At 50.9% G+C, this 22,000-nt stretch overlaps 1 long non-coding RNA gene across 1 annotated transcript in view; it reads right to left on the reverse strand.

The window, feature by feature from the left end:
- Positions 1-22,000, reverse strand: part of LOC136793471 (uncharacterized) — a 466,580-nt gene that overhangs the window by 370,385 nt on the left and 74,195 nt on the right. Inside the window, exon 2 of the long non-coding RNA XR_010838754.1 lies at positions 3,187-3,341. This is a non-coding gene — a long non-coding RNA (uncharacterized lncRNA). The remainder of the gene's footprint in view (positions 1-3,186; positions 3,342-22,000) is intronic.

Raw genomic sequence — 22,000 nt, forward strand, 5'->3', positions numbered from 1 at the left:
CTAACCCTCCCACAAATACAAAATAAAAGTTTTAGACAATATTTTTTTAAGTCTGAAGGTCCTGGCGAGTGATCAGAAACAAGTGGACACTGGAGGGAGTAGATATTTGGAAAAAGGGAACAGCACGGGGTGAATTTCCCATTCTTATGACTTTTAGTCTAAGAGCAGGTCCAAATCTGAGACATTCAGGGCAGCTAAACTTCAATAGCAAATCCTCAGTCTTTCTGGCTTAAAGAACCAGAGGAAGGAGTTTGGAGCAACCATGACCACTGGAGAATAAATGGGAAATACTGGCGGGGAGACAGCCAGGACAGGAGAAGGAATTCTGTGTGTAAACTCAACCCAAATCTCCAGCTAACCACTGAACAACACAGACGCAGGGCAGGCTCCAAGCTGCCCTGCTAAGACTGAAAGAACTGAACTTGGATATGAGCTATTCACACCACAAGAGAGAGAGGATTTGAAGTTTGAGTTCAGTCACATATACTGCCTGATTAACAAAGAAAATAAGTACTCTTTGGAGACACAGAACAAAATACAGAGTCTCTGTGACATACCACTCACAAAGTTAGGATATAATCCAAAAGTACAAGATATATGAAGAAACAGGAAAACAAAATAATCATAAATATGCATGTACCTAATAGAATTTCAAACTCCATGAAGCAAAAATTGATAGAATTAAAAGGACAGATAATTCCACAAACACTGTTAAAGATTTTTAAATTCCTTGCCTTATAAATTAATAGAACAAATAGATTAAAAATGAGTAAACTTGGGCTTCCCTGGTGGCGCAGTGGTTGAGAATCCGCCTGCCGATGCAGGGGACACGGGTTCGTGCCCTGGTCTGGGAAGATCCCACATGCCACGGAACGGCTAGGCCCGTGAGCCATGGCCATTGAGTCTGCATGTCCGGAGCCTGTGCTCCGCAACAGGAGAGGCCACAACAGTGAGAGGCCCGCGTATCACACACACACACACACACAAAAAATGAGTAAACTATAGATTTGCTCTTTACACAACCAAAAAGTGCATAACACACATTCTTTGCAAGCCCACCTAGCATGTTCACCAAGACACACTATACAGGCCAATAGAATAAGACTTATTAAATGTAAAGGGGTTAAAATCATATAGTATGTTCTCTGACCAAAGCAGAATTAAATTAGAAATTAATAATCATATTTCAAAAAACTGTTAGTGTGTGAAAATTAGACATACCTCTAAATAATCCATATCTCATAGAAAAAAACATGAGGGAAATTTAGAAAATATTCACAGTGAATGACAATGAAAATACAAATCATATGATTTTTGGAATGTGCTGAGATTTATAACTTCAGATATTTATATTAGAAAAAAGCAGTTGAAAAATTAATGAATGAATGTACAACCCAAGAACCTAGTAAAAGAAGAGCAAAGTAAACCCAAATTAAACAAAGGAAGGAAATAATAAAATCAATGAAATAGAAAACAAACAAGAGCAATAAAATTTATAAACCCCTAGCTGTACTGGTTAAAAAAAGAGAAAAAGGACAAATTATCAACTTCAGGAATGAAGGGTGGACTATTGCTATAGAACCTACAGATTTTAAAAGGAAAATAAAGGAGTATTTGAATAAGTTTATGCCAACAAATTTGGTGACTTAGATGAAATGAACAAGTTTTGTGAAAAATACGCAGCTTACCAAATTTGACACAGATGAGACATACAGTCTGAATAGCCCCGTATATGTTAAAGAAGAAAATAACACCACTCGTGTACAAATTCTTTCAGAAAATAAAAGAGGGGGGAACATTTGCCAACCCCTTATATGAGGCCAGCATAATTCGAAAACAATAACCTGAAAAGTATACTACAATAAAAGAAAATCACAGAAAAGGATACCTCACGAAACATGAAAATTTCCTTAACAAAATATTAGCAGATATAAAGAGGACAATATCACATGACCATGTGAGAATTATCCCAAGAATACAAGGTTGGTTTAGCATTAGAAAAGCGATAAATATAAGCCACATTATTAACAGAATAAAAGAAAAGCATATGATTATTTCAATAGATGTGAAAAAAGCATCTGCTCATTTAACAAAACTCAACAATCATTCATGATTTTTAAAACCTCAGCAAACTAGGATTAGAAAGGAACATGATCAATTTGCTAAAGGGATCTTAAAAAAAAAAAACAGCTAAAGTTATACTGAATGTTAAGAGACTGAATACTTCCCCCCACCCAATGCAGCGAATAATGCAATGACATCTACTCCCAGTACACATAATCAGTTATTATACTAGAAGTCCTAACCATTGTGATCAGACAAGAAAAAGCAAATAAACAGAACAGGGATTAGAAAAGGAGAAGTAAAACTATCTATTTGCATATAACCCCATTGCCTAGAGAGAAAATCCTAAGCAATTTATGAAACTATTAGAACTAATAAATGAATGGGTATGGTCCCAGAACACATGTTTAAAATACAACAGTAGGCTGTAAATTTATATCCTAGCAAAAATCAATTGGAAAATGAACTTTTTAAAATCCCTTTTGCAATAGAATGAAAAAACAAAATACTTTGCAATAAATTCACTAAGTATATGCAATATCTGTTCACTAAAAAACCACAAAATATTACAAAGAGACATTAAATAAGACCTAAATAAATGAAGACACATCCCATGTTCATGGCTTTGAAGACTCAATATTGTTAAGAATGTCAACTGTCCCAAAATTTCTCTATAAATTTAACAGAATCTCAATCAAAAGCACAGCTGGCTTCTATGTAGAAATTCACAAGCTGGTTCTAAAATTTGTATGGAAATGCGAAGTACCTTAAAATGCCAAAACAATGTTAGAAAAGAAGAATAATGTTGGCAGACTTACTACCTGACTTCAATACTTACTACAAAGCTAGAGTAATCAAGGCAGTGTGACACTGGTACAAAATACCAACAAATACATCAACGAAACAGGATGGAGGGAGCAAAAGGAGAGCAAAGGCAGAGAAGTGATCTAACGTGAAAAGGAGCATCTTTACAGCAAATGGTGTTGGAACAACCAGGTACATGAAAATCAAGTCCTCGACCCTTACCACATGCTGTACACAAAATTTAATTCAAAATGTATCACAAGCCTGAACATTAAAGCTTAAAGAATATAGCTGCTAGAAGAAAACATAGGAGAATACCTTTGAGACTCAGGGGTCTGTCTGTCAAGCCAAACAGCCGTCGTGCACAGCACCATCCTCTTCTGAAAATTCCTGCATCCAGGCTTCAAATGCAGAGCTCCATCAGAAGGATTCTGAGAGCCCCCCAAATCCTGCCTGGCTTCAGCTCCAATGACCTAGAATGGACACAGTGATCAATAGCACTTTCATTCTGATTCCAGGAAGATAATTCTTAATAACTCTATCGATCCTGCTCAAGAGGGCTTCATTTTAGGGCAGCAGGATGATGTCCAAAACTGCCAGCTCGACACTAATGTCACATCTTTAAAAGAAACTGACACCACAGAAAGCCCGCCAGGGAGATGCTGAACCTTTAGGCATCTGGGAGCAGTGACGAGACAAGGTGCTCGGCACGGAACTGCTGAGCAGGGGGCCACTGTGTTTGCCACGGCCAGCATATGCCCACTCCTGGCTGCTCTCCGGCCACTGGGGACACACCTCCGACCTCTCCCCTGGGGAGGAGCGTCCTCTCCAAGGCCCAGTGCACCCTTCTATCAGCCCCGGTCCCGGTGACTCCCACCTGAGACATCTGGGGAAGAAAAGGGTCATGATGGGGCGGCTGGGTGTGCTGATTGTGCAAAGCAAAGAGTCTCCCACACCCAAAAGGGCAGAGATGGGGCCAGTGGTCCCCACACAGACAGCAGTGCATTCGCCACGGACAGGAAACAACGTCCTCAGTTACACGAGCCAATAAATCCCCTTTTCTGCCCAGGGCTCTTTCGGCAATTACAGCGGTAAGTCACTATGCTGTAAGGGACGATATTCAGAAGTTTCAAAAGTGAAAAGGCACTGATTTTAGGGGGAAAAAAGAAGAGAGAGCTAGAAAGACGGGTTTAAAGGAATCCTGAGATTCAGGCGACATGGTAGGGACGAGGAGAGGACTGACCCCCTCCCTGCTGTCCCCACGTCCACCCGCCCCCTCGGGCCAAACCCAGCCTCCAGCGGCAGAGCCCAGGCAGCCCCTTCCTCTGGTCACGGTGGCCAGATAAGGGCTCAGCACGGGACACAGGACAGGCTGACCACGGCCAAGGAAACCCGATTCCGCGGTCTTTCCTGGGAGACGGGAACAAGAGGGGGGAAGCGGCCAGAGCGTATGTCCTTCCTGCCCAGGGCGGGGCTGGGAAAGGAGGCCAGGCCAGGAGCAGAGCCGCAAGCGGGGGCCGCCACAGCCCGGCCTCTGAGGGCCGCGCGCATCTTCACGGCTCAGGCTGGTCTGGGCCGGCTCATCTGCCAGGGTCACCCTGAACAATGTCCAGACTGAGGCCAAGAAGCCCCCCGCTTACTATGCACTGGCCACCCGCCCCATTCCGAGCTTCCACGCTCGTCTCTTCTGGTGGTGGTTCCGACACAGGACTTTCGAGCTGGAAACTGAACTCTGGTTCAGCCGGGCCCCGTCTCGCCCGTCACGTGACCCTGCGGATGCCCGACTGACCTGCGAATCGCCCATCTCCCAGGCTCCCGAATTAGCTCGGCCTGTTCCCTCTCTTCACCAGGGGCCAGGAAAACAGCACATTTCGGCCTCAGTCTGTGGGCGGTAGACACAGTCCGGGCCTGGCGCAGACCGACACCCAGAGGCCTCGTGCTTCCGTCCTGCGGACGAGACCGTGGGTTTCCGGGCCGGGCGTCCAGGACCCCGCGTGCCGTGCAGGAGCGGGCGAGCTCAGGCCTGGGCTGCGCCGTGAGGGAGCACGAGGCCTGCAGTCCCTGCGGGCGAAAGCCCGCGCCCGTGACAGCAAAAGCATCCTTCCCTAGAGCGCCGTGAGAGCCACCCGCGGACACAGCCACGCGGTGCGTTGTCACAAAGCCTGCTCTCCCGTCGGGGCCAGCAGAAGGGCCGAGGTGCCGTCTCGTCTCCTTCCAGCGCCATCCTGGGTGCCCCGAGGGCAGGTGCTGGGTGGGCGGCCCTGCCAGAGCCCCTGCTTCCATCACGCGGCGGACCGTCCCCGGATGACAGATGGCGGGGCGCCGGTCAGACCTGGCCTGTCCCTCTCACAGCCAGAGCTGCTGTCCCCGGGCCGCGGGCCCGGGCCCTGAGGGACACTGGTCTCGGAGGCCCGGCCTTCAGAAGAGCTGCCCAGTCGCCTCTGTTTCGTCATCGCTTCAAATCCAGCCAGGCCCCCTGCTGGCAGCGCTGCAGGAGCCCCGGGGACAGACTGGGAGGGAGCGCGCCCACCGGGGCAGAGCAGGCCGGCGGGGTGCGCAGCCCGGCCAGGCGGCTTCCGCCCGGGGCCCTGGGATGCAGCTGAACACAGGCGGTGCATCCGCCGGGATACTGGCTGCTCTTAAGGGGCTTTAGTTCAGCCTCCTTGCCTTCCCAGCGCTTCACGTGCTACTTCTACCTCGCCGTCCTGGCGGTGAGGCGCGTTCCTTCATCACGAGGTCAAACTGGGAGAGTCTCAGTGTAAATGACAGTGCCTTTCAAGGCAACCCAGTGCCCCCCCTGCCTGGAGCCGCCCCCCTTGGCAGCCACCCTCACCCCTCCGCTGGGCGTCCCCGCATCACCTGCCCGGGCGGCTGGGGGGGGCGCGTCTAAACCTACATTTTAGCACAGCTCTCCCCACTCTCTGAAACCCTTATATGCGGCTGTGTCTGTTTTATGGCTTTCTGGGTCCAAAAGGGAGTTCCCCTGCCACCTGCTCCCACCGCCCCACCCCGCCCTGGCTCCCGGCCTTCCTGGCCATTCCAGGCCTTCCCACCGGGTGCCCCCGTTCTCCCCTGGGAGCCCCGCTGATCCTTCAGTGACCAGGTCCCCCCGCGACGGCTTCCAGGGCTCCCAGGCCCCTCGCCACCACACCCCCAGCTCGCGCCGCACTCGTGATGAAGCGATTCATCGTGTGCTTGTTGAATACAGTCTCCCCCCTTCCAGGAGGAGGTGGTATCTCTGGGACTTGAGTGACCCTCTCGCTCTCCACTGCGTGTCCTGCTCCAGAGGTATCGTTCCATCCACGAAGGAGGGAAAGGATGAACGGGACCCAGAAAGGGACCCCACGTGGAACCGCACAATTCAAGCACTTGACTGAATCAACGATTTCATTAAAATCCCCTGAAATATCCCTTCTCACAAGTGTGTCAACCCGTTGGTACAGACATGCGGCACGTACGCAATACGTAGGAAACAGTCACGGGGTCATCGCCTACATAGCGTTCCACGCATGCTTCCTTCCCTGCAGGTGCATCCGGTCACGGCGAAGCCTCCCTGAGCTCACCCCCTCCGCAGGCGCTCCCTGTCCTAAGCACTCTCTGCTTTGACTGACTCATGTAATCCGCACAGGGACCCCAGGAGGCGAGCTGCCTGATGACTGCAGTTTACGGGAGAGGAACGTGGCAACAGTCCCCCCTCGGCTGCACGTAGCGAGTGGCAGAGCTCAGACGTGAATGTAGGGCTCCTGCTCCACGCCCAGAACTCCGAGCCGCCAGCCCCGCTGCGGCTCCGAGAGAGAGAGGGTCCCTCAGACCCAGGCCCACACCCCGGAGGCTCACGGAGCTGTTCTTCGCGTGCACGTGCACTAACTGACATAACCGCTCTCCAACTGGGGACATGCAAATGAGTAGCTCTGCAGGCAGTGATGCGCGTTTTCTAAACATTTCCTGAGGATAAACTCCTAGAAACGGGCCTGTTGCGTTAAAGATCCCCCTTAAGTGCAAAGAAATCCCGAGCTTCCCAGAGCTGCACGGAGGTTCCTTTCTCTCTGCCCCCAGCCAGCTCGGGGGATCAGAGCTGAAGGCGGCCGGAACCACGCACGCATCCGGCAGTTTGGCCAGACCAGGGAGGCGGCTACAGCCTCCCCCTCCCCACATGTGACCAGAGCTCTCCGCCGCGTCCCAGGGACCGTGCGGGAGCGCCAGTCCCGGGCGTGTGTCCCAGTCCTCACACGCTGGCTGGAGGGGGTCAACGACGGGCCCAGCCGGGTTGGGGGTTTGCCCGTCACGGAGCGGAGAGTGACTCTAAGAGAAAGCAGCCCCATCTGGGTCACGAAGTCAGGACCAACACAGAAACGGGTCCCCAGGAGGAGACAGGCTGACCCCCAACCTCCCTTCAAGCCTCAGTAAACTGTTTACACTTAACTCATTCTTGCCATTTAAGGCAAGTGTTAGTTTAATATCTATAAAAGGAATTTCATCTCAATTTCCAAACCCATATTTCAAGTTCTAATCCGGAGGCTTTTCAGCTGTCTTTGTTCCTCTGTTCCGATATTTCAAAGGTATAACATGCTGTCCTGCATCCGTGTCTTTGTTACTTTCAAGTTTGCAGAAGGTCTACTTTTTTTTTTTTTTTTTTGGTACGTGGGCCTCTCACTGTTGCGGCCTCTCCCGTTGCGAAGCACAGGCTCCGGACGCGCAGGCTCAGCGGCCACGGCTCACGGGCCCAGCCGCTCCGCGGCACGTGGGATCTTCCCGGACCGGGGCACGAACCCGTGTCCCCTGCATCGGCAGGCGGATTCTCAACCACTGCGCCACCAGGGAAGCCCCAGAAGGTCTACTTTAAAAGCAAAACAGGTCTATTAAATATGGACTGGAAATTAAAAGCCTTTTTAGAACATGTAGGTGCTCGAGCAAGGGAAGAGTTGCACCGGAAACCCAGCTTAAGGTGAGGTCCCCCGAAAGACCAAGTGCCACTCCGGAGCAGTTACAGCAAAAGGAAAGCCGCAGGGTAGCCTGTAACACCCAAAGGAAGAGTTTGCTTCGATTATAAAACACAGAAGAGGTGTAGAGGGTTGAACCGTGGCCCCCAGAAGATGTGCCCATGTCCTAAACCCCGGAACCTGGGGCTGTGACCTCATTTAGAAAAAGGATCTTGGCAGAAAAAAGTAATTAAGGATCTCAGGATGATATCACTCTGGATTCACGGTGCCCCGAAAAAGGATCTTGGCAGAAAAAAGTAATTAAGGATCTCAGGATGATATCACTCTGGATTCACGGTGCCCCTAAACGCAATGACAACTGCCCTTATGAGAGACCAAGAGGAGAAGACCCAGGCCCAGACCCAGAGGGAAGGAGACCACGTGAGCACAGACAGCAGAGGCTACAAAGATGCGTCTACGAGCCAGGAAACGCGGAGGATCCCCTGGAGCCCCCAGACGCCGGAAGAGGCAGCAAGGACCCTCCCTTAGAGCCCCTGCAGCGAACACAGCACACCGACACCTTGATTTTGGACTTCCAGCCTCCAGCGTTATAAGAGAATACATTTCTGTTGCTTTAAGCCACCCAGTATGTAGTAATCAGTTACAGCAGCCCCAGGAAACAAACTCAGGAGGTATGGCTCTGAGATCTAATTTCTGGGAAAATGCTCCGAAGAAATGCCTTTACATGATTAACCCAGTAAGGATTCCCTTTGGGAATCTGGAGAATCCTATACACATGGATTTTGTTATTGACTAAAAGATGGAGTTGTGTGGCTCAGTGACTGACCTCTTTCTTCAGGAGCTGCCCGAGTTACAAATGAGGAGCTATTGAATGGAAAGTCCCAGGATTTAGAGAAAAAAGGCATGTTTGGTAAAATCCTTTTCCTACAATGGAAGTAGAGAAGACCTTGAGGGCTCAAAGGACAGAAAGTTTTGATTTGGGTAAACAGCTGGGCCTGGGGTCCCTGGAGCAGGAGGAATCTGTCTTTGAGATGCTTCTCACCTACTCATCACCTAGAGATCATGTGAAAACATGAAGCCTCCTTCCGGAAGAGCAAGGAAGGGCAGGGAGTATTTTTCTCGGTGGAGAGCTAGTGGGAAGCAGCCGCGTGGCACAGGGAGATCAGCTCGGTGCTCTGTGACCACCTAGAGGGGTGGGATAGGGAGGGTGGGAGGGAGGGAGACACAAGAGGGAGGAGACATGGGAACATATGTATATGTATAACTGATTCACTTTGTTATACAGCAGAAACTAACACACCATTGTAAAGCAATTATACTCCAAGAAAGATGTTTAAAAAAAAAAAAAAAGGAATGTGTTTTGTTTCCAGGAAAGAGGAGATGGTGACAGCACACAAAATCCACATGTCGTCCACGGCCACGACGAGTGCAGGCGGTGGGCTCCCAGCAACGTCACAGCCAACCCTGTGGTCCATCAAGGCGCCAGGGTCACCGAGGGGTATCAGACATCACGCTGGAAAAACCCTTCCCAGGAGTCTGAACTTGCACCGCAACTGGCTGGTGTATCTACAAAGACCAGCGATTCCCTTGAATCCCTCCTTCAAGGGAATGAGAAACAGAATATGCAAAGTAGCTGAACGTGAGCAGCTCCCAGAGGCTCAAGTCCACTAACATCTCTTTATAGAATTCAAGTTTGATTGAACTCAAGTGATCTAAAAATAACACTACTTCCCCCATGAAAACATGCATCCTTCAAATGATAGTCCAAATCATCCATAAAGTAAATGCAAAGAAACAGACGAGCCCAAACCACTCTCAAGCTTAGTTTCTGAGTAAGAATTCAAAGCAAAAGTAATGAAAATTGATAGGATTCTTGGGGGTTAGTAATGGCCCCACTTTCTGTGGTTAGTTGGGAGAATATTTCTGGGCCTTTTGGTTGAAAGACCACTGACATCATGCAAACCCAGCAGCCTCTTCTAAGAATACAAAAGGATTCCTCCCTGGGTTGTTCACAGGCAGGGCTTCTTTTCATCCAAGCAAAATCAGTTCTCATCAAAAGGGTTCCTGCTCCCATGGGTCCAGGGTAATGATGCTGTATTGGCAGCACTCACTCACCATATTATACATTTTCAATAAACTATTGATTCCACTACATTTGCATTTAAAAGTTCAACACACCCTTGCAGACCCGTGTGGAGAGTCTATTTCCTGGAATTCTGACTTTCTGAGTTCAATGCATTCTCCAGAGGTTTTGTAAGTGGTGGGGTTTTTTCTTTCCTCTACAGGGTGGAGAAGGCTTCTTTTTTGCCATATACAAAAGACAAGCTCTTTTGTATTTCCAAAAGCTCTTGAAAGAAGTCAAGTTTCTTGTGAAAACTCAATGTGGTCCCCAAAAGCCTACTTTGAAAGAAAGAAGTCACATATGAGGTGTAATTCTAGTCAACACGACTGGTATTTCACTAAACGAGTCCAGTGTATACATCCAAATGTGCACAGTTTCCTAAAAACAGATTGATTTTTATTCCATTATTGGGAAAACCTCTTTACCAGCTTCTTTCCAGAAGGTATAACAAATTATTTTGAACTGGTAGGAAATCTTCAAAGTGGGGGGATGAATCGGAAGTCGGGGGCAGTCTTTAGCGGCGGGAGTAATGAGCTAGGAGGGTGAGTGAAAAGACAGGACACGTTTTTGGCCCACGTAAAAGTGATCTGCCCTGGCAGGTTGTAACCAAAAGAGCATGTGGTGTCACAGCTTTAGAGGCAGAAGGGGGTCTTGACTTGAATCTCCACCCTGATAGGAGATGATCAAGGTCCCCTCACGCGGAGCCCTGGGAGGACACTCAGCCTTTCCCATCTCTTCCACGATGAAGACGGGCCACCCAAGAGGCTGCACGCAGGCGGCCCGGGACTCCAGGACAAGTCCCAGAGGTGGGTGATTGCTGGCATTGGTGCAGTGCTTCTTACTGGCTCAGCTAAAGATGCAGACAGGGTGGGTGACGCAGTTTCCTGGAGGGCTTTTTTTGTGTCAGGTATAACAGGTGAATTTCTCCCCCATCAAACCAAACAGCTCATTGTGAACAGGCACCAGCCCCTCCTAAAACATGGAAGATTCCCCACATCTGAGCTCGGGTTCCCCCAGAAACTGACCTTAAGGCAGAGATCTGCACGCAAGTAGTTGATCTGGGACGTGATCACAGGAAGCACTGGTGGGGGGTGGCGGGGGGCGGACGGGGAACTGGGAACAAGAGGAAAACAAAACAAGGACGTGTTACCAGGCAGGTGACAGATGGTGCTGTGGACAAACGGTGCTCAGGCCCCAGGGAGCCCAGGGGCCACACAGACCACGTGGCTCAGAGCTACGCCCTGGCGGGCAAGGGAGCTGCAGGATCCATCCAGCAAGTTCCGCGGCTCAGCCGTGGGCTGAGAGCTTCTCTGGGGTGGGGCGTGGACCCAGGCCGAGTGGGCTTGGCTGCAGAGAAGGGCCTCAGGGAGAGGCATGCAGGCCTCGCAACTGGAAACGGGGCACGGAGAGGGCAGGTGGTGAGGGCAGGTGGCTGGGCTCCTATAGATGCGGCCCCGATCCACCACGGTAAAGGAGGCCACGGACGCCTCCACCATCCAGAACCCTAATCGGCCCTGAGAGCCCACGAAGGGCTCAGAGCGGGCGCCACACTGGCTCGAGGTGGCGACTCCCTTCCGGCCCTGCGGCCCACCACATTCTCAGAAAGGGAGAGAAAACGGCCCCATCGCAGCACCCCTGACAGGGCTGCCGTGTGGTTTCTTGCTCAAAGTCACCAGCGTTAAAAATGCAGTAGGGTGGGAAACTGACAAAAGTATGCATAAACAAACAAAATAAACAAACAAAAAAAGTATGGGATAAACAAATATACAACTGTTTCTCTCCGAACGGGTTACATACATACCCGTCACCCTGGCATAAACTCCGACCGAAAAATAAACAATAGTCAGTACTGAGATTATTAATTTCAGCACCAACTGTACCCCAGATCCTGTGCTCAGTCCTTCATCCATTATCTCAAGCTTCACAGAGAGTGACGCGGCAGGTACTATTATCTTCCCAATGTACTGGCGAGAAACCCGAGGGCTAGGGAGGCTGGGAAACTATCCCGAGGCTATCGGAGGTGGGGGCACAGGGCACTCAGCCCGGGGATGACCTCACAGCTCTCACCCAGGAGTGGGGCGCCCAGCGCCAAGGGCACCCGGCCCCTGCCTCCCTCCTCGTGAAACGGTTTCTGCCCCTGGACCCTGGGTCTGAGCCACCGCCGTCCCCCTCCATCCTGGCAGCCTCCCCAGCACGGTTCAGGCCAAGGGGGCCGAGCCGGGCCTGGGGCTCCACCGTCACCAGCACCCCAGTCAGGAGGAATCAGTGCTGGAGGGTCCACTGGCCCAGGTGTGGGAAGCTGCAGACACCCAGTGACTCCACCCTGACACCGCTGGTCCCTGAGGACAGGCACGGGACGCCTGCAAAGTGAACCCGGAGAGAAAAGAAAAACAGCGAAAAGGAACCAGGTCCCACTGACAGGAGAATGGACACACGTGGCTTGTGCAAATGTGGACAAGAAACATATGGACACACAGCAAACAGCGTGATGTGCGGGGAGCTTCCCAGGGTCCCATTCCTAAGCTTGGACTGGTCGCAGACCCCAGGCCCCCCGAGGCCGGGGCGGCCGCTGTGCACAGTCTCCGGGGTGGAGCTCAGTGCAGCCTCCTGGGGCGGGGTGAGGGGGCGTGGGGGGCACCCCAGCAATCTCCATTTGCGGGGGCAGAATGGGTCCTGGGCTCACCGGTGCACCCAGGGCCAGAGACGGCTCCCAGGAAGGCCCTCTGCGGCGCTCAGACCCTCAGGGCCCGGCCATGGCCACGCTCCGGCTCGGGTCGGGCTAAAGCAACCAAGGACCCCCCCGGGGAAATCCTCGTAGCCGGTCCAGAGGGTGAGGCGAGCCGTGTTTGCTGGCAGGGGACGACTCCAAGACGTACCAGCAGGAAAACGTGCAGGTCTGTGTGGACTGAGCTCCCATCCACAAAAGGGAAAGAAACAGGCATGTCTTTCATGTGCCCGCAGGTCCTGCTTTTGGGAGAATTCAGAAGGAACTCGGGGAAAGCAGGTCGGATCTGGGGTGGAAGGGATCACCTTGCACTGTGCGCCTCTCGTGCTGTTTAACTGTCTCCCAGGTGCCCGTGTTCTTCTTTTTCAATTAGAGCCGAGTGACACGCGCCTCTGTTCAGAAATGGCCCTAGCGACCTGTCCCCAGTGGCGCCACTCTGCTCCCTCCCAGTGATGGGGTGACACACTCAGGTCCACAGAACACACCCGGGCATCAGCTGGACCAAAGGGGCGCAGAAGGGACCCTCGAGATGGCTCCCCGCTGCACCCCCTTCTCCTCCTGCCCAGGCTACAGCCCGCCCCGCGGCACCCCGAGCGTCTCCGGACTCGCCCACAAACAGGCGGTGGGCGGCAGGGTAGACAGCCAGAGCTCTGGGACCAAGGAGGCCTGCGGAGTCTGGCGTAAAGAGCTCCGCCCTGTACGACCTCTTCAGGTGGGAGGTGGGGAGGGCTTAGAATCGGGGGACGGAGGCGTGTCTCCGCTGTCACAGCATGGGATGCCAGGGTACCTGAGCACCGCCCCTGCCAATGCACCGCTGTCACACCAGCACCCTCGTCCGCTCACTCGGGCCCCAGGAGATCAGCTGAAGAAGGAGGAGAAAGCCTAGCCCGCCTCGAGGCCGGTCAGCTTGGTCGGTGGGTACCAGCCAAAACGGGGCAGCAACTGAACTGCGGCCTCAGCTGGTCCGCTTGGCATCCTGCCGGCGCTCACAGAGCCTTCGTGCCTCCTGTCCCGGCCGCTCTGAGCTCTGCAGGGCAGAGGACTTGATCCCCAAAAGGGACACACTCTCGCCAGGAGACACACAGGGTCCACAGATTCCTGGTCACTGGCTGACGCCGGGCACTCTGGGTTCCTTAGGTTAAGGCAAGGACAGGAGTCCCGGGTCTCGCGAGGGTGACTGGTCCTCATCACGGGAGGAGCAGGGCTCCCGTCACACAGCGGAGACGTGAAGGGAGTGCACGGAGAGCCCGGGTGATCCTCCCGGGCACCCCTCGGAACTCCCCGGAACAACGTCACCGCACGTGGACAAATGCGGCAAGCGTGTCCTGAGAAGGGCCTGGGGACCAGCCTCAGAGCCCCCAGGACTGAGGTCCAGTCATGCACCACGTATGCCCTGGAGCATAGGTGCTGGCGGAGGGGGAGGAGAGTCTAGAAGGGAAAATCCAACTGGGCTGTCAGAATTTGCATGTTTCATTAACAAACAAAGAGTCGCAGTGATTGACTCTGAAAATAGCACATGTTGATTCGACATTTCCCAAGCACTTCCAGGGCCGGCTCACAGGAGGAAGGGTCAGGATGACACACAGGGCGAATATAAGAGGAGTAACCCTGTGCCTTTAATCAGACCTTCGCCGCGTGGAGCTCTCTCACACCATCCTCTCTGCAAACAAGCCGAACACACTATGGAGGTGGTACTATTCTCCCCACTTTTCAGATGAAAAGACCAAGACTGAGAGGTCAAGGAACAGCCCACCATAAGTCAGATAGAGAAAGACAATATTGTATGTTATCACTTGTATGTGAAACCTAAAAAAGCCAAACTCATAGAAACAGAGAGTGAAACAGTGGTTACCAGGGCTGGCGGGTGTACAGGGGAGAAATGGAAGGTCAAAGGGTACAAACGTCCATTATAATATGAATACGTTCTGGGGATCTAATGTACAGCATGGTGGCTGTAGTAATAATATTGTATTGTATACTCGAATGTTGCTAAGAGAGGGCTTCCCTTGGTGGCGCAGCGGTTAAGAATCCGTCTGCCATTGCAGGGGACACGGGTTCAAGCCCTAGTCCAGGAAGATCCCACATGCCGCGGAGCAACAAAGCCCGTGCGCCACAGCTACTGAGCCTGTGCGCTAGAGCCCACGTACCACAACTACTGAGCCCGCGTGCCACAACTACTAAAGCCCACATGCCTAGAGCCTGTGCTCTGCAACAAGAGAAGCCACTGCAATGAGAAGCCTGTGCACTGCCACAAAGAGTAGCCCCTGCTCGCCGCAACTAGAGAAAGCTTGCGCGCAGCAACGAAGACCCAACACAGCCAAACATAAATAAATAGAGTAAATAAATCTATTTTTTCAAAAAAAAGAAAGTTGCTAAGAGAGTAGATCTTAAATGTTCTCACCACATACACACACACACACACACATACACACACACACATACACACACACACACAAATGGTAATGATGTGACATGATGGAGGTGTTACCTAAAGCTATGGTGGCATCATTTTTGCAAGATGTAAGCATATCAAATCAACACGCACACCTTAAACTTACACAATGTTATATGTCAATTATATCCCAATAAAACTGGAAAAAAGTGGACCCAGCCCATCGCAGATGAACTGCTCCAACAGTTACCTGAACAGATCGGAGCTCAACACGAAGACTCAGCCACTGAGCCTCCCGATGAAACAGTCAGAGTAACTGCATTAAAAATCTCCAACACTTGCCATTTTCTAAAATAAACCACCTTGACATTAGGACACCTATTCCTCCAGGGATAATCCCGAGAGCTGTGCACCCCCGTGTCTGAGACCATGAGCACCCAGGCGTTGTCGCTCAGCTGTAAAGACAAGGCACAACCGTGGATTGGGGGGATTTAGGGGATTGGGGGAAAGCACTTATATTTTCAAGTACTTCTCTCAGAAACCCTCAAAAGCCCATAGGTCACAGAAATAAACATGATTTAAGGTTGGCAAGAAGTACTCTCAGGCTTTCTCTGGGAAGCCCTTGAGGACCTGGGGAGGGAGGAAGGGAAGGGAGAAGCTTCTCTCCGGCTTCACACCAGGGTCTGGAGCAAACTGACTCCACGGGCAATTTCAGAATATGGAGCGTGCCTGCAACACCAGCAGCAATACCATTAAACTAAAGTCACTCACCAGAAACACTATTTTGAAAACACTTAGCAGTTTGGCATTAAAAAGCCTTACCTGGCTCTCACGCATCAGTTTCATGCATATTCCGTCTACTTTTCTCTGAGTTAGAGACAATAGCATGCCAGAAAGCCTCTTCATGTTGGATATTTCTTCACAGTCATTTAATGCTAAATTAAACTTCAAAATCCTTCATTATTCACAAGGGTTTTGTTCTGTTCACTTAAACTTGGGGCAGCTTCCAAGTTAATGACACCCCCTCCCCTTTTTTTAACTGACATCTGCTTGCATAAGAACGGGAAAGCCGCTAAAGCATGGGACTCCTCCAAGGAGCCTGACTTCACGCTGTTCCATTTCAGATGTCAACATGAAAAGTAATCACTTTTAATAAATAACAGTTAAAGCCAATTACAAATTTGCTATTAAAATCACACTAATTCCACTTTAAAGCATGAAGAACAAAATTAAATTTCAATTTAAAGACAAAGTACACTCACGCCGTTTCAGAGCTGCACAAACACATTTAAAGAGCTCTGAGCGCTTATCTTCCCTCACTTCTGCTTGCATTCCAAAGGCATGAAAATGTCAGGCTGAACACTGCCTGAGTGCAGACTCTGCTGTGCTCTCCCCCAGCGCACGGAGACAGGACAGGGAACGGTGACAACAAAATAGCTCCAGTGGTGACCCCAGTAAAAATGATCATTGCTATTAAGATTATAACAACTACCTAGGGAGAGAATAGTAGCTAACGTTTATTTGCTTTTAACCACATTTCCAGCTTCTCCTTCTAAACATTATTTCATATAATCCTCACAACTCCTGTATAACACACACCTAGAATCCCTGTAAGAAATGAGGACACTGAGGCTCAGAGCAGGTAGGAATCCATCCCCAGTCACACAGAGAGCAACTCAAAGCCACACCCCCCAATCCGGGGTCCAGTGTGCAGACTGATTAGATGGATGGTCCAAATTAAGAGCCACCTTCCCGCGTCCTCCCCTCTGCCCTACGCTGCCGTAGTCTCCTCCGCGGCTGATTCTTGGCCATGTGATTTGCTTTGACCAACGAGATAGTCACAAACTCGACAGCAAGAAGAGGCTTTGAAAGCGCTTGTGTGTTTTTTTTTTTTAAATAAATTTATTTATTTATTGGCTGCGTTGGGTCTTCGTTGCTGCGCGCGGGCTTTCTCTAGTTGCGGCGAGCGGGGGCTCCTCTTCGTTGCGGTGCGCAGGCTTCTCATTGCAGTGGCTTCTCTTGCTGCAGAGCACGGGCTCGAGGTGTGTGGGCTTCAGCAGTTGCGGCGCACGGGCTCTAGAGCGCAGGTTCAGTAGTAGTTGTGGCACACGGGCTCAGTAGTTGTGGCTCATGGGCTTAGTTGCTCTGCGGCATGTGGGATCTTCCTGGACCAGGGATCAAACCCATGTCCCCTGCGTTGGCAGGTGGATTCCCAAGCACTGCACCACCACGGAAGCCCTGCTTGTGTGTTTCTGCTTCCTCCCTTGCTCCTCTGCAATCACTACGAGACGGAGGGACCTCAGATACAATCAGAGAAGAGGGGGCCATCCTAGGCCGACCCCCCACCAGCTGACCACAGACCCGTGAGCGAGCCCAGCCAGGGCAGCTGAATCACACAGCCTGCCTACAGACATATGAGAGATAAGAAGCAGGTGTTGATTTCGGTGTCCATGGGTTGGTGGTTTGTTTTTTGTTTGTTTGTCTGAATTTTTATTGGAGTATAATTGATCTACAATGTTGTGTTTGCGGTGGTTTGTTATGCAGAACAGAGGGCTTAACTGACACTCTAAACCGCCCACCAGGCAGCTCTTTGTAGAGCCTGTGGTCAGCGGAACAACGGCCCCCAAAGACATCCAGGTCCTAATCTCTGGAACACATGAATATTTCCTTACATGGCAGGCGTGAGTGCATTAAGGAGCCTGAGGTGCGGGGACCATCCTGGATTACGGGCTGGGCCCTAAATGCTGTCACAAAGGTCCTTACAAGAGGGAGGCAGATGGAGATTCGAGACAAAGGAAGAGGCTCTGTGACATCACAAGCTCCCGGTGTGAACGTGGAGGAAGGGACCAGGAACCCAGGCAGCCGGGATCACCGCTCCAGACGCCGGAGCTGATTCTCCCCTGGAGCCTCTGCGGGCATGGGGCCCCCCCACACCTGGTCTCAGCCCAGAAGCACTGCTTTCAGACCTCTGACCTCCAGACTACACGAGAATCAATAACAATATGTGTTGTTTTAAACCAACAGAGAGCAAGAAAGCGGGGGCCTGCAGAGGAGAGAGAAGGCAGAGGTGGGAAAGGCAAAGAGGAGGCGTGGGCAAGAGAGGAGACCAGGCCTGGTGCCCGGGGAGGGACTTGGAGGGTCAGGATCTCCCTCCCCAGGGCCAAGATAGCTTTCCTGGTATCCCCAGAAGGTCACTGGGCCCGGCCCCTCCCCTGCACTGGGGACTGTCCCCTCACAGGGAAGCTTGGACGGTCAGAAACAGCTTCCCGTGGCAGGGGGCGCTGGCTTCCCCATCTCCTGCCCGGGGTCCACCAGGGCCCTCGGTCTCCTCGGTCTCAGTGCAGAGTGCACCTCTTCACCTTTCCACAGCCCCACACCCGCCCTCTGTGGTCTCAAACTATGCACCACCCCACTCTCCCTCTACTGGCCGATTCGGTTTATGACTGACCTGGGATCTGATACTGGTGTCATTAACTCATCTGGCCTGATCCTCCCACGATGTCCCCGTGCGATTAGCCAGCCCCTGTGTCCCCGTGTCCGACCTCCAGCCAGGCCCAGGCGGTGAACGGAGAGAGAATGCGAAACACTGCAGGGCAAACGGAGACCCACAAATCTATGGCTTATCACCCTGGTAAGGGAAGGAAGGGGCTGGGAATGGATAATAAAGTGCTCCCCAAACAGTAACCATGACAACCAGCGGCACGAGGGGGCTTTACACCTTCTCCAAGTTTTATGAGGCTCACAGCACGGCTCTTTTATGGACTCTGGCATTAATTACGCTCATCATGGGATGGAGTACACTAAGACCACAAAGGTTATCCACCCGTGGGGCTTTGCTCAGTTCATACACATTCCCCATAAAAGTCTAAGGAGGTAATTAGGAAGATTCCCACTTGGGTTCCTTTATTATTTAATAGTTGATAAGACACGGTATTAAAAAATATGAGTTTAACAAATGGGACCTAATGGAACTTAAAAGCTTTTGCACAGCAAAGGAAACCATAAACAAGACGAAAATACAGCCCTCAGAATGGGAGAAAATATTTGCAAATGAAGCAACTGACAAAGGATTAATCTCCAAACTTTACAAGCAGCTCATGCAGCTCAATATCAAAAACACAAACAACCCAATCCAAAAATGGGCAGAAGACCTAAAGAGACATTTCTCCAAAGAAGATATACAGATTGCCAACAAACACATGAAAGAATGCTCAACATCATTAATCATTAGAGAAATGCAAATCAAAACTACAATGAGGTATCATCTCACACCGGTCAGAATGGCCATCATCGAAAAATCTAGAAACAACAAATGCTGGAGGGGATGTGGAGAAAAGGGAACCCTCTTGCACTGTTGGTGGGAATGTAAATGGATACAGCCACTATGGAGAACAGTATGGAGTTTCCTTAAAAAACTAAAAGTAGAACTACCATACGACCCAGCAATCCCACTACTGGGCATATACCCTGAGAAAACCATAATTCAAAAAGAGTCATGTACCACAATGTTCATTGCAGCTCTATTTACAATAGCCAGGACATGGAAGCAACCTAAGTGTCCATGGACAGATGAATGGATAAAGAGGATGTGGCACATATATACAATGGAATATTACTCAGCCATTAAAAAAGAAACGAAATTGAGTTATTTGTAGTGAGGTGGATGGACCTAGAGTCTGTCATACAGAGTGAAGTAAGTCAGAAAGAGGAAAACAAATACCATATGCTAACACATAGATATGGAATCTAAAAAAAAAATGGTCATGAAGAACCTAGGGGCAGGACAGGAATAAAGACACAGACCTACTAGAGCATGGACTTGAGGACACGGGGAGGGGGAAGGGTAAGCTGTGATGAAGTGAGAGAGTAGCATGGACATATATACGCTACCAAACGTAAAACAGATGGCTAGTGGGAAGCAGCTGCGTAGCCCAGGGAGATCAGCTCGGTGCTCTGTGACCACCTAGAGGGGTGGGATAGGGAGGGTGGGAGGGAGGGAGATGCAAGAGGGAAGAGATATGGGGGCATATGTATATGTATAGCTGATTCACTTTGTTATAAAGCAGAAACTAACACACCATTGTAAAGCAATTATACTCCAAGAAAGATGTTCAATATATTTATATTTATATATATATATATATATGAGTTTAAACAATAGCAAGGAGCAGGAAGATGAGGGGTGCCATTGAATTTTAGGCAGAACAGAATCTCAACTTGAAGCAACGGTGATGAATTTCCTAAATAATAAAGATAAACACTTGTCAACACACATGAAGAGGGAATAATATTTTGACTCGAGTCTCAAGAACTATAGCAGATGGTAACTCACAACCTGTTTAATTGGGCTTCCCTGGTGGCGCAGTGGTTGAGAGTCCGCCTGCCGATGCAGGGGACACGGGTTCGTGCCCTGGTCCGGGAAGATCCCACATGCCACGGAGCGCCTGGGCCCGTGAGCCGTGGCCGCTGAGCCTGCACGTCCGGAGCCTGCGCTCCGCAACGGGAGAGGCCACAGCAGTGAGAGGCCCACGTACCACAAAAAAACAAAACAAAAAACAAAAAAAAAACCCAAGCACCTGTTTAATCTTCCTAGGCCCCATTAATTCAAAAATAAAGCTGATACTGCTATTCCATCATTGAAGAGTCTTTACCTCTCAGTAGCATTTATTTCCACAAAATATCTTCACTGGATTCAGATGGAATAAACCCATGAATGCCATCTGAACTCTGTCCTGAGAGTCAAACCATCAAGGTTTTCGGCAAGAAAAGGAGATGTACAGTTTCACTCGTGAACTCTGTGCTGTGATAAAGCCACACCAACGCGAGACCGCTGTCTTAGGTCATGGAAGTTACAACGGTGGAGTGAAGCGTTCCCATGACCGCCTTCAGCAGGCTCACCTCGCGTGTGAGGTACCCACTGTGCTCAGGCACCTGGGACTTCCGATTAGACGTGGCCCACCCAGCATTGCTATGTTCTCTGACCCTGCCAAACCCGCCGTGAAAATGGCAACACAGGAATAAAAAGGGACAGCCCCGCGACAAAGAGGAGAACGAAACCAGCAAGGTCAGAGCAGCAAGCAGCTGCAGGTGGGGGGCTGCAAGGCGGGGAGCAGAGGTCAGGAATTCCCGGAAAGGGGACAAGAGCACCGGCTACTCTGAGGGCGAGCCCGGCGAGCCCGCAGACGGGAGCTGTCGTCAAACCAGTCCAGATCCACACAATGCCCCCGACGCGAGAGAAAACAAGAGATGCCCTTGGGAGGAAGAAACAGGCAGGCCCTGGACTCGAGGACAAGAGGCCCGGCTGAAGATGGCCCTGGAGCGAGGAACCGAAAACAAGGGCATTAAGTGAAAGTCAATTTCAGTGTGAGGCTCCCAGCCACCCCACCCTGGGCTCACAGGACACCGACAGCCAGCTTATACCCCACGTTATGGACCGAATGTGTCCCCGCCAGAATTCATACGCTGAAGCCCTAACCCCCAACATGACTGTATTTGGAGATGGGCCTTTAAAGAGGTGAGTACGTTTAAGTGAGCTCAGAAGGGTGGGATCCTAACCCGACAGACTTAGCGGCCTTATCAGAAGAGGAAGAAACACCGGGGATACACGCATGCATGCAAGGGCGCACAAGAAGGAGAGCCACCCCTGCTGACACGTTGACCTTGGACTTCCAGCCTCCAACCTCCAGCTTGGGAGGAAATAAGCATCTGTTGTTAAGCAGCCATCCCATCTGTGTTACCATGTCATGGCAGCCCCAACAATCTCATACACCCCACAAGCAGGCGGTGGAGGGTTCCTCTCTAGGAAAACGTCTGCCCGGGAGGAGAGACCTACAGACACTGACAACAGGAGCTTCCCAATAAAATGAGCAGGTCCCAGCAATCACCCTCCTGGAGCCACCAGTCAGAAAGTGCCACCTGCACAAAGCTCCAACCAGCATCTTGGGGCCTCTCTC

Source organism: Kogia breviceps, chromosome 2, assembly GCF_026419965.1.
Source record: "Kogia breviceps isolate mKogBre1 chromosome 2, mKogBre1 haplotype 1, whole genome shotgun sequence".
Taxonomy (NCBI): Eukaryota; Metazoa; Chordata; class Mammalia; order Artiodactyla; family Physeteridae; genus Kogia; species Kogia breviceps.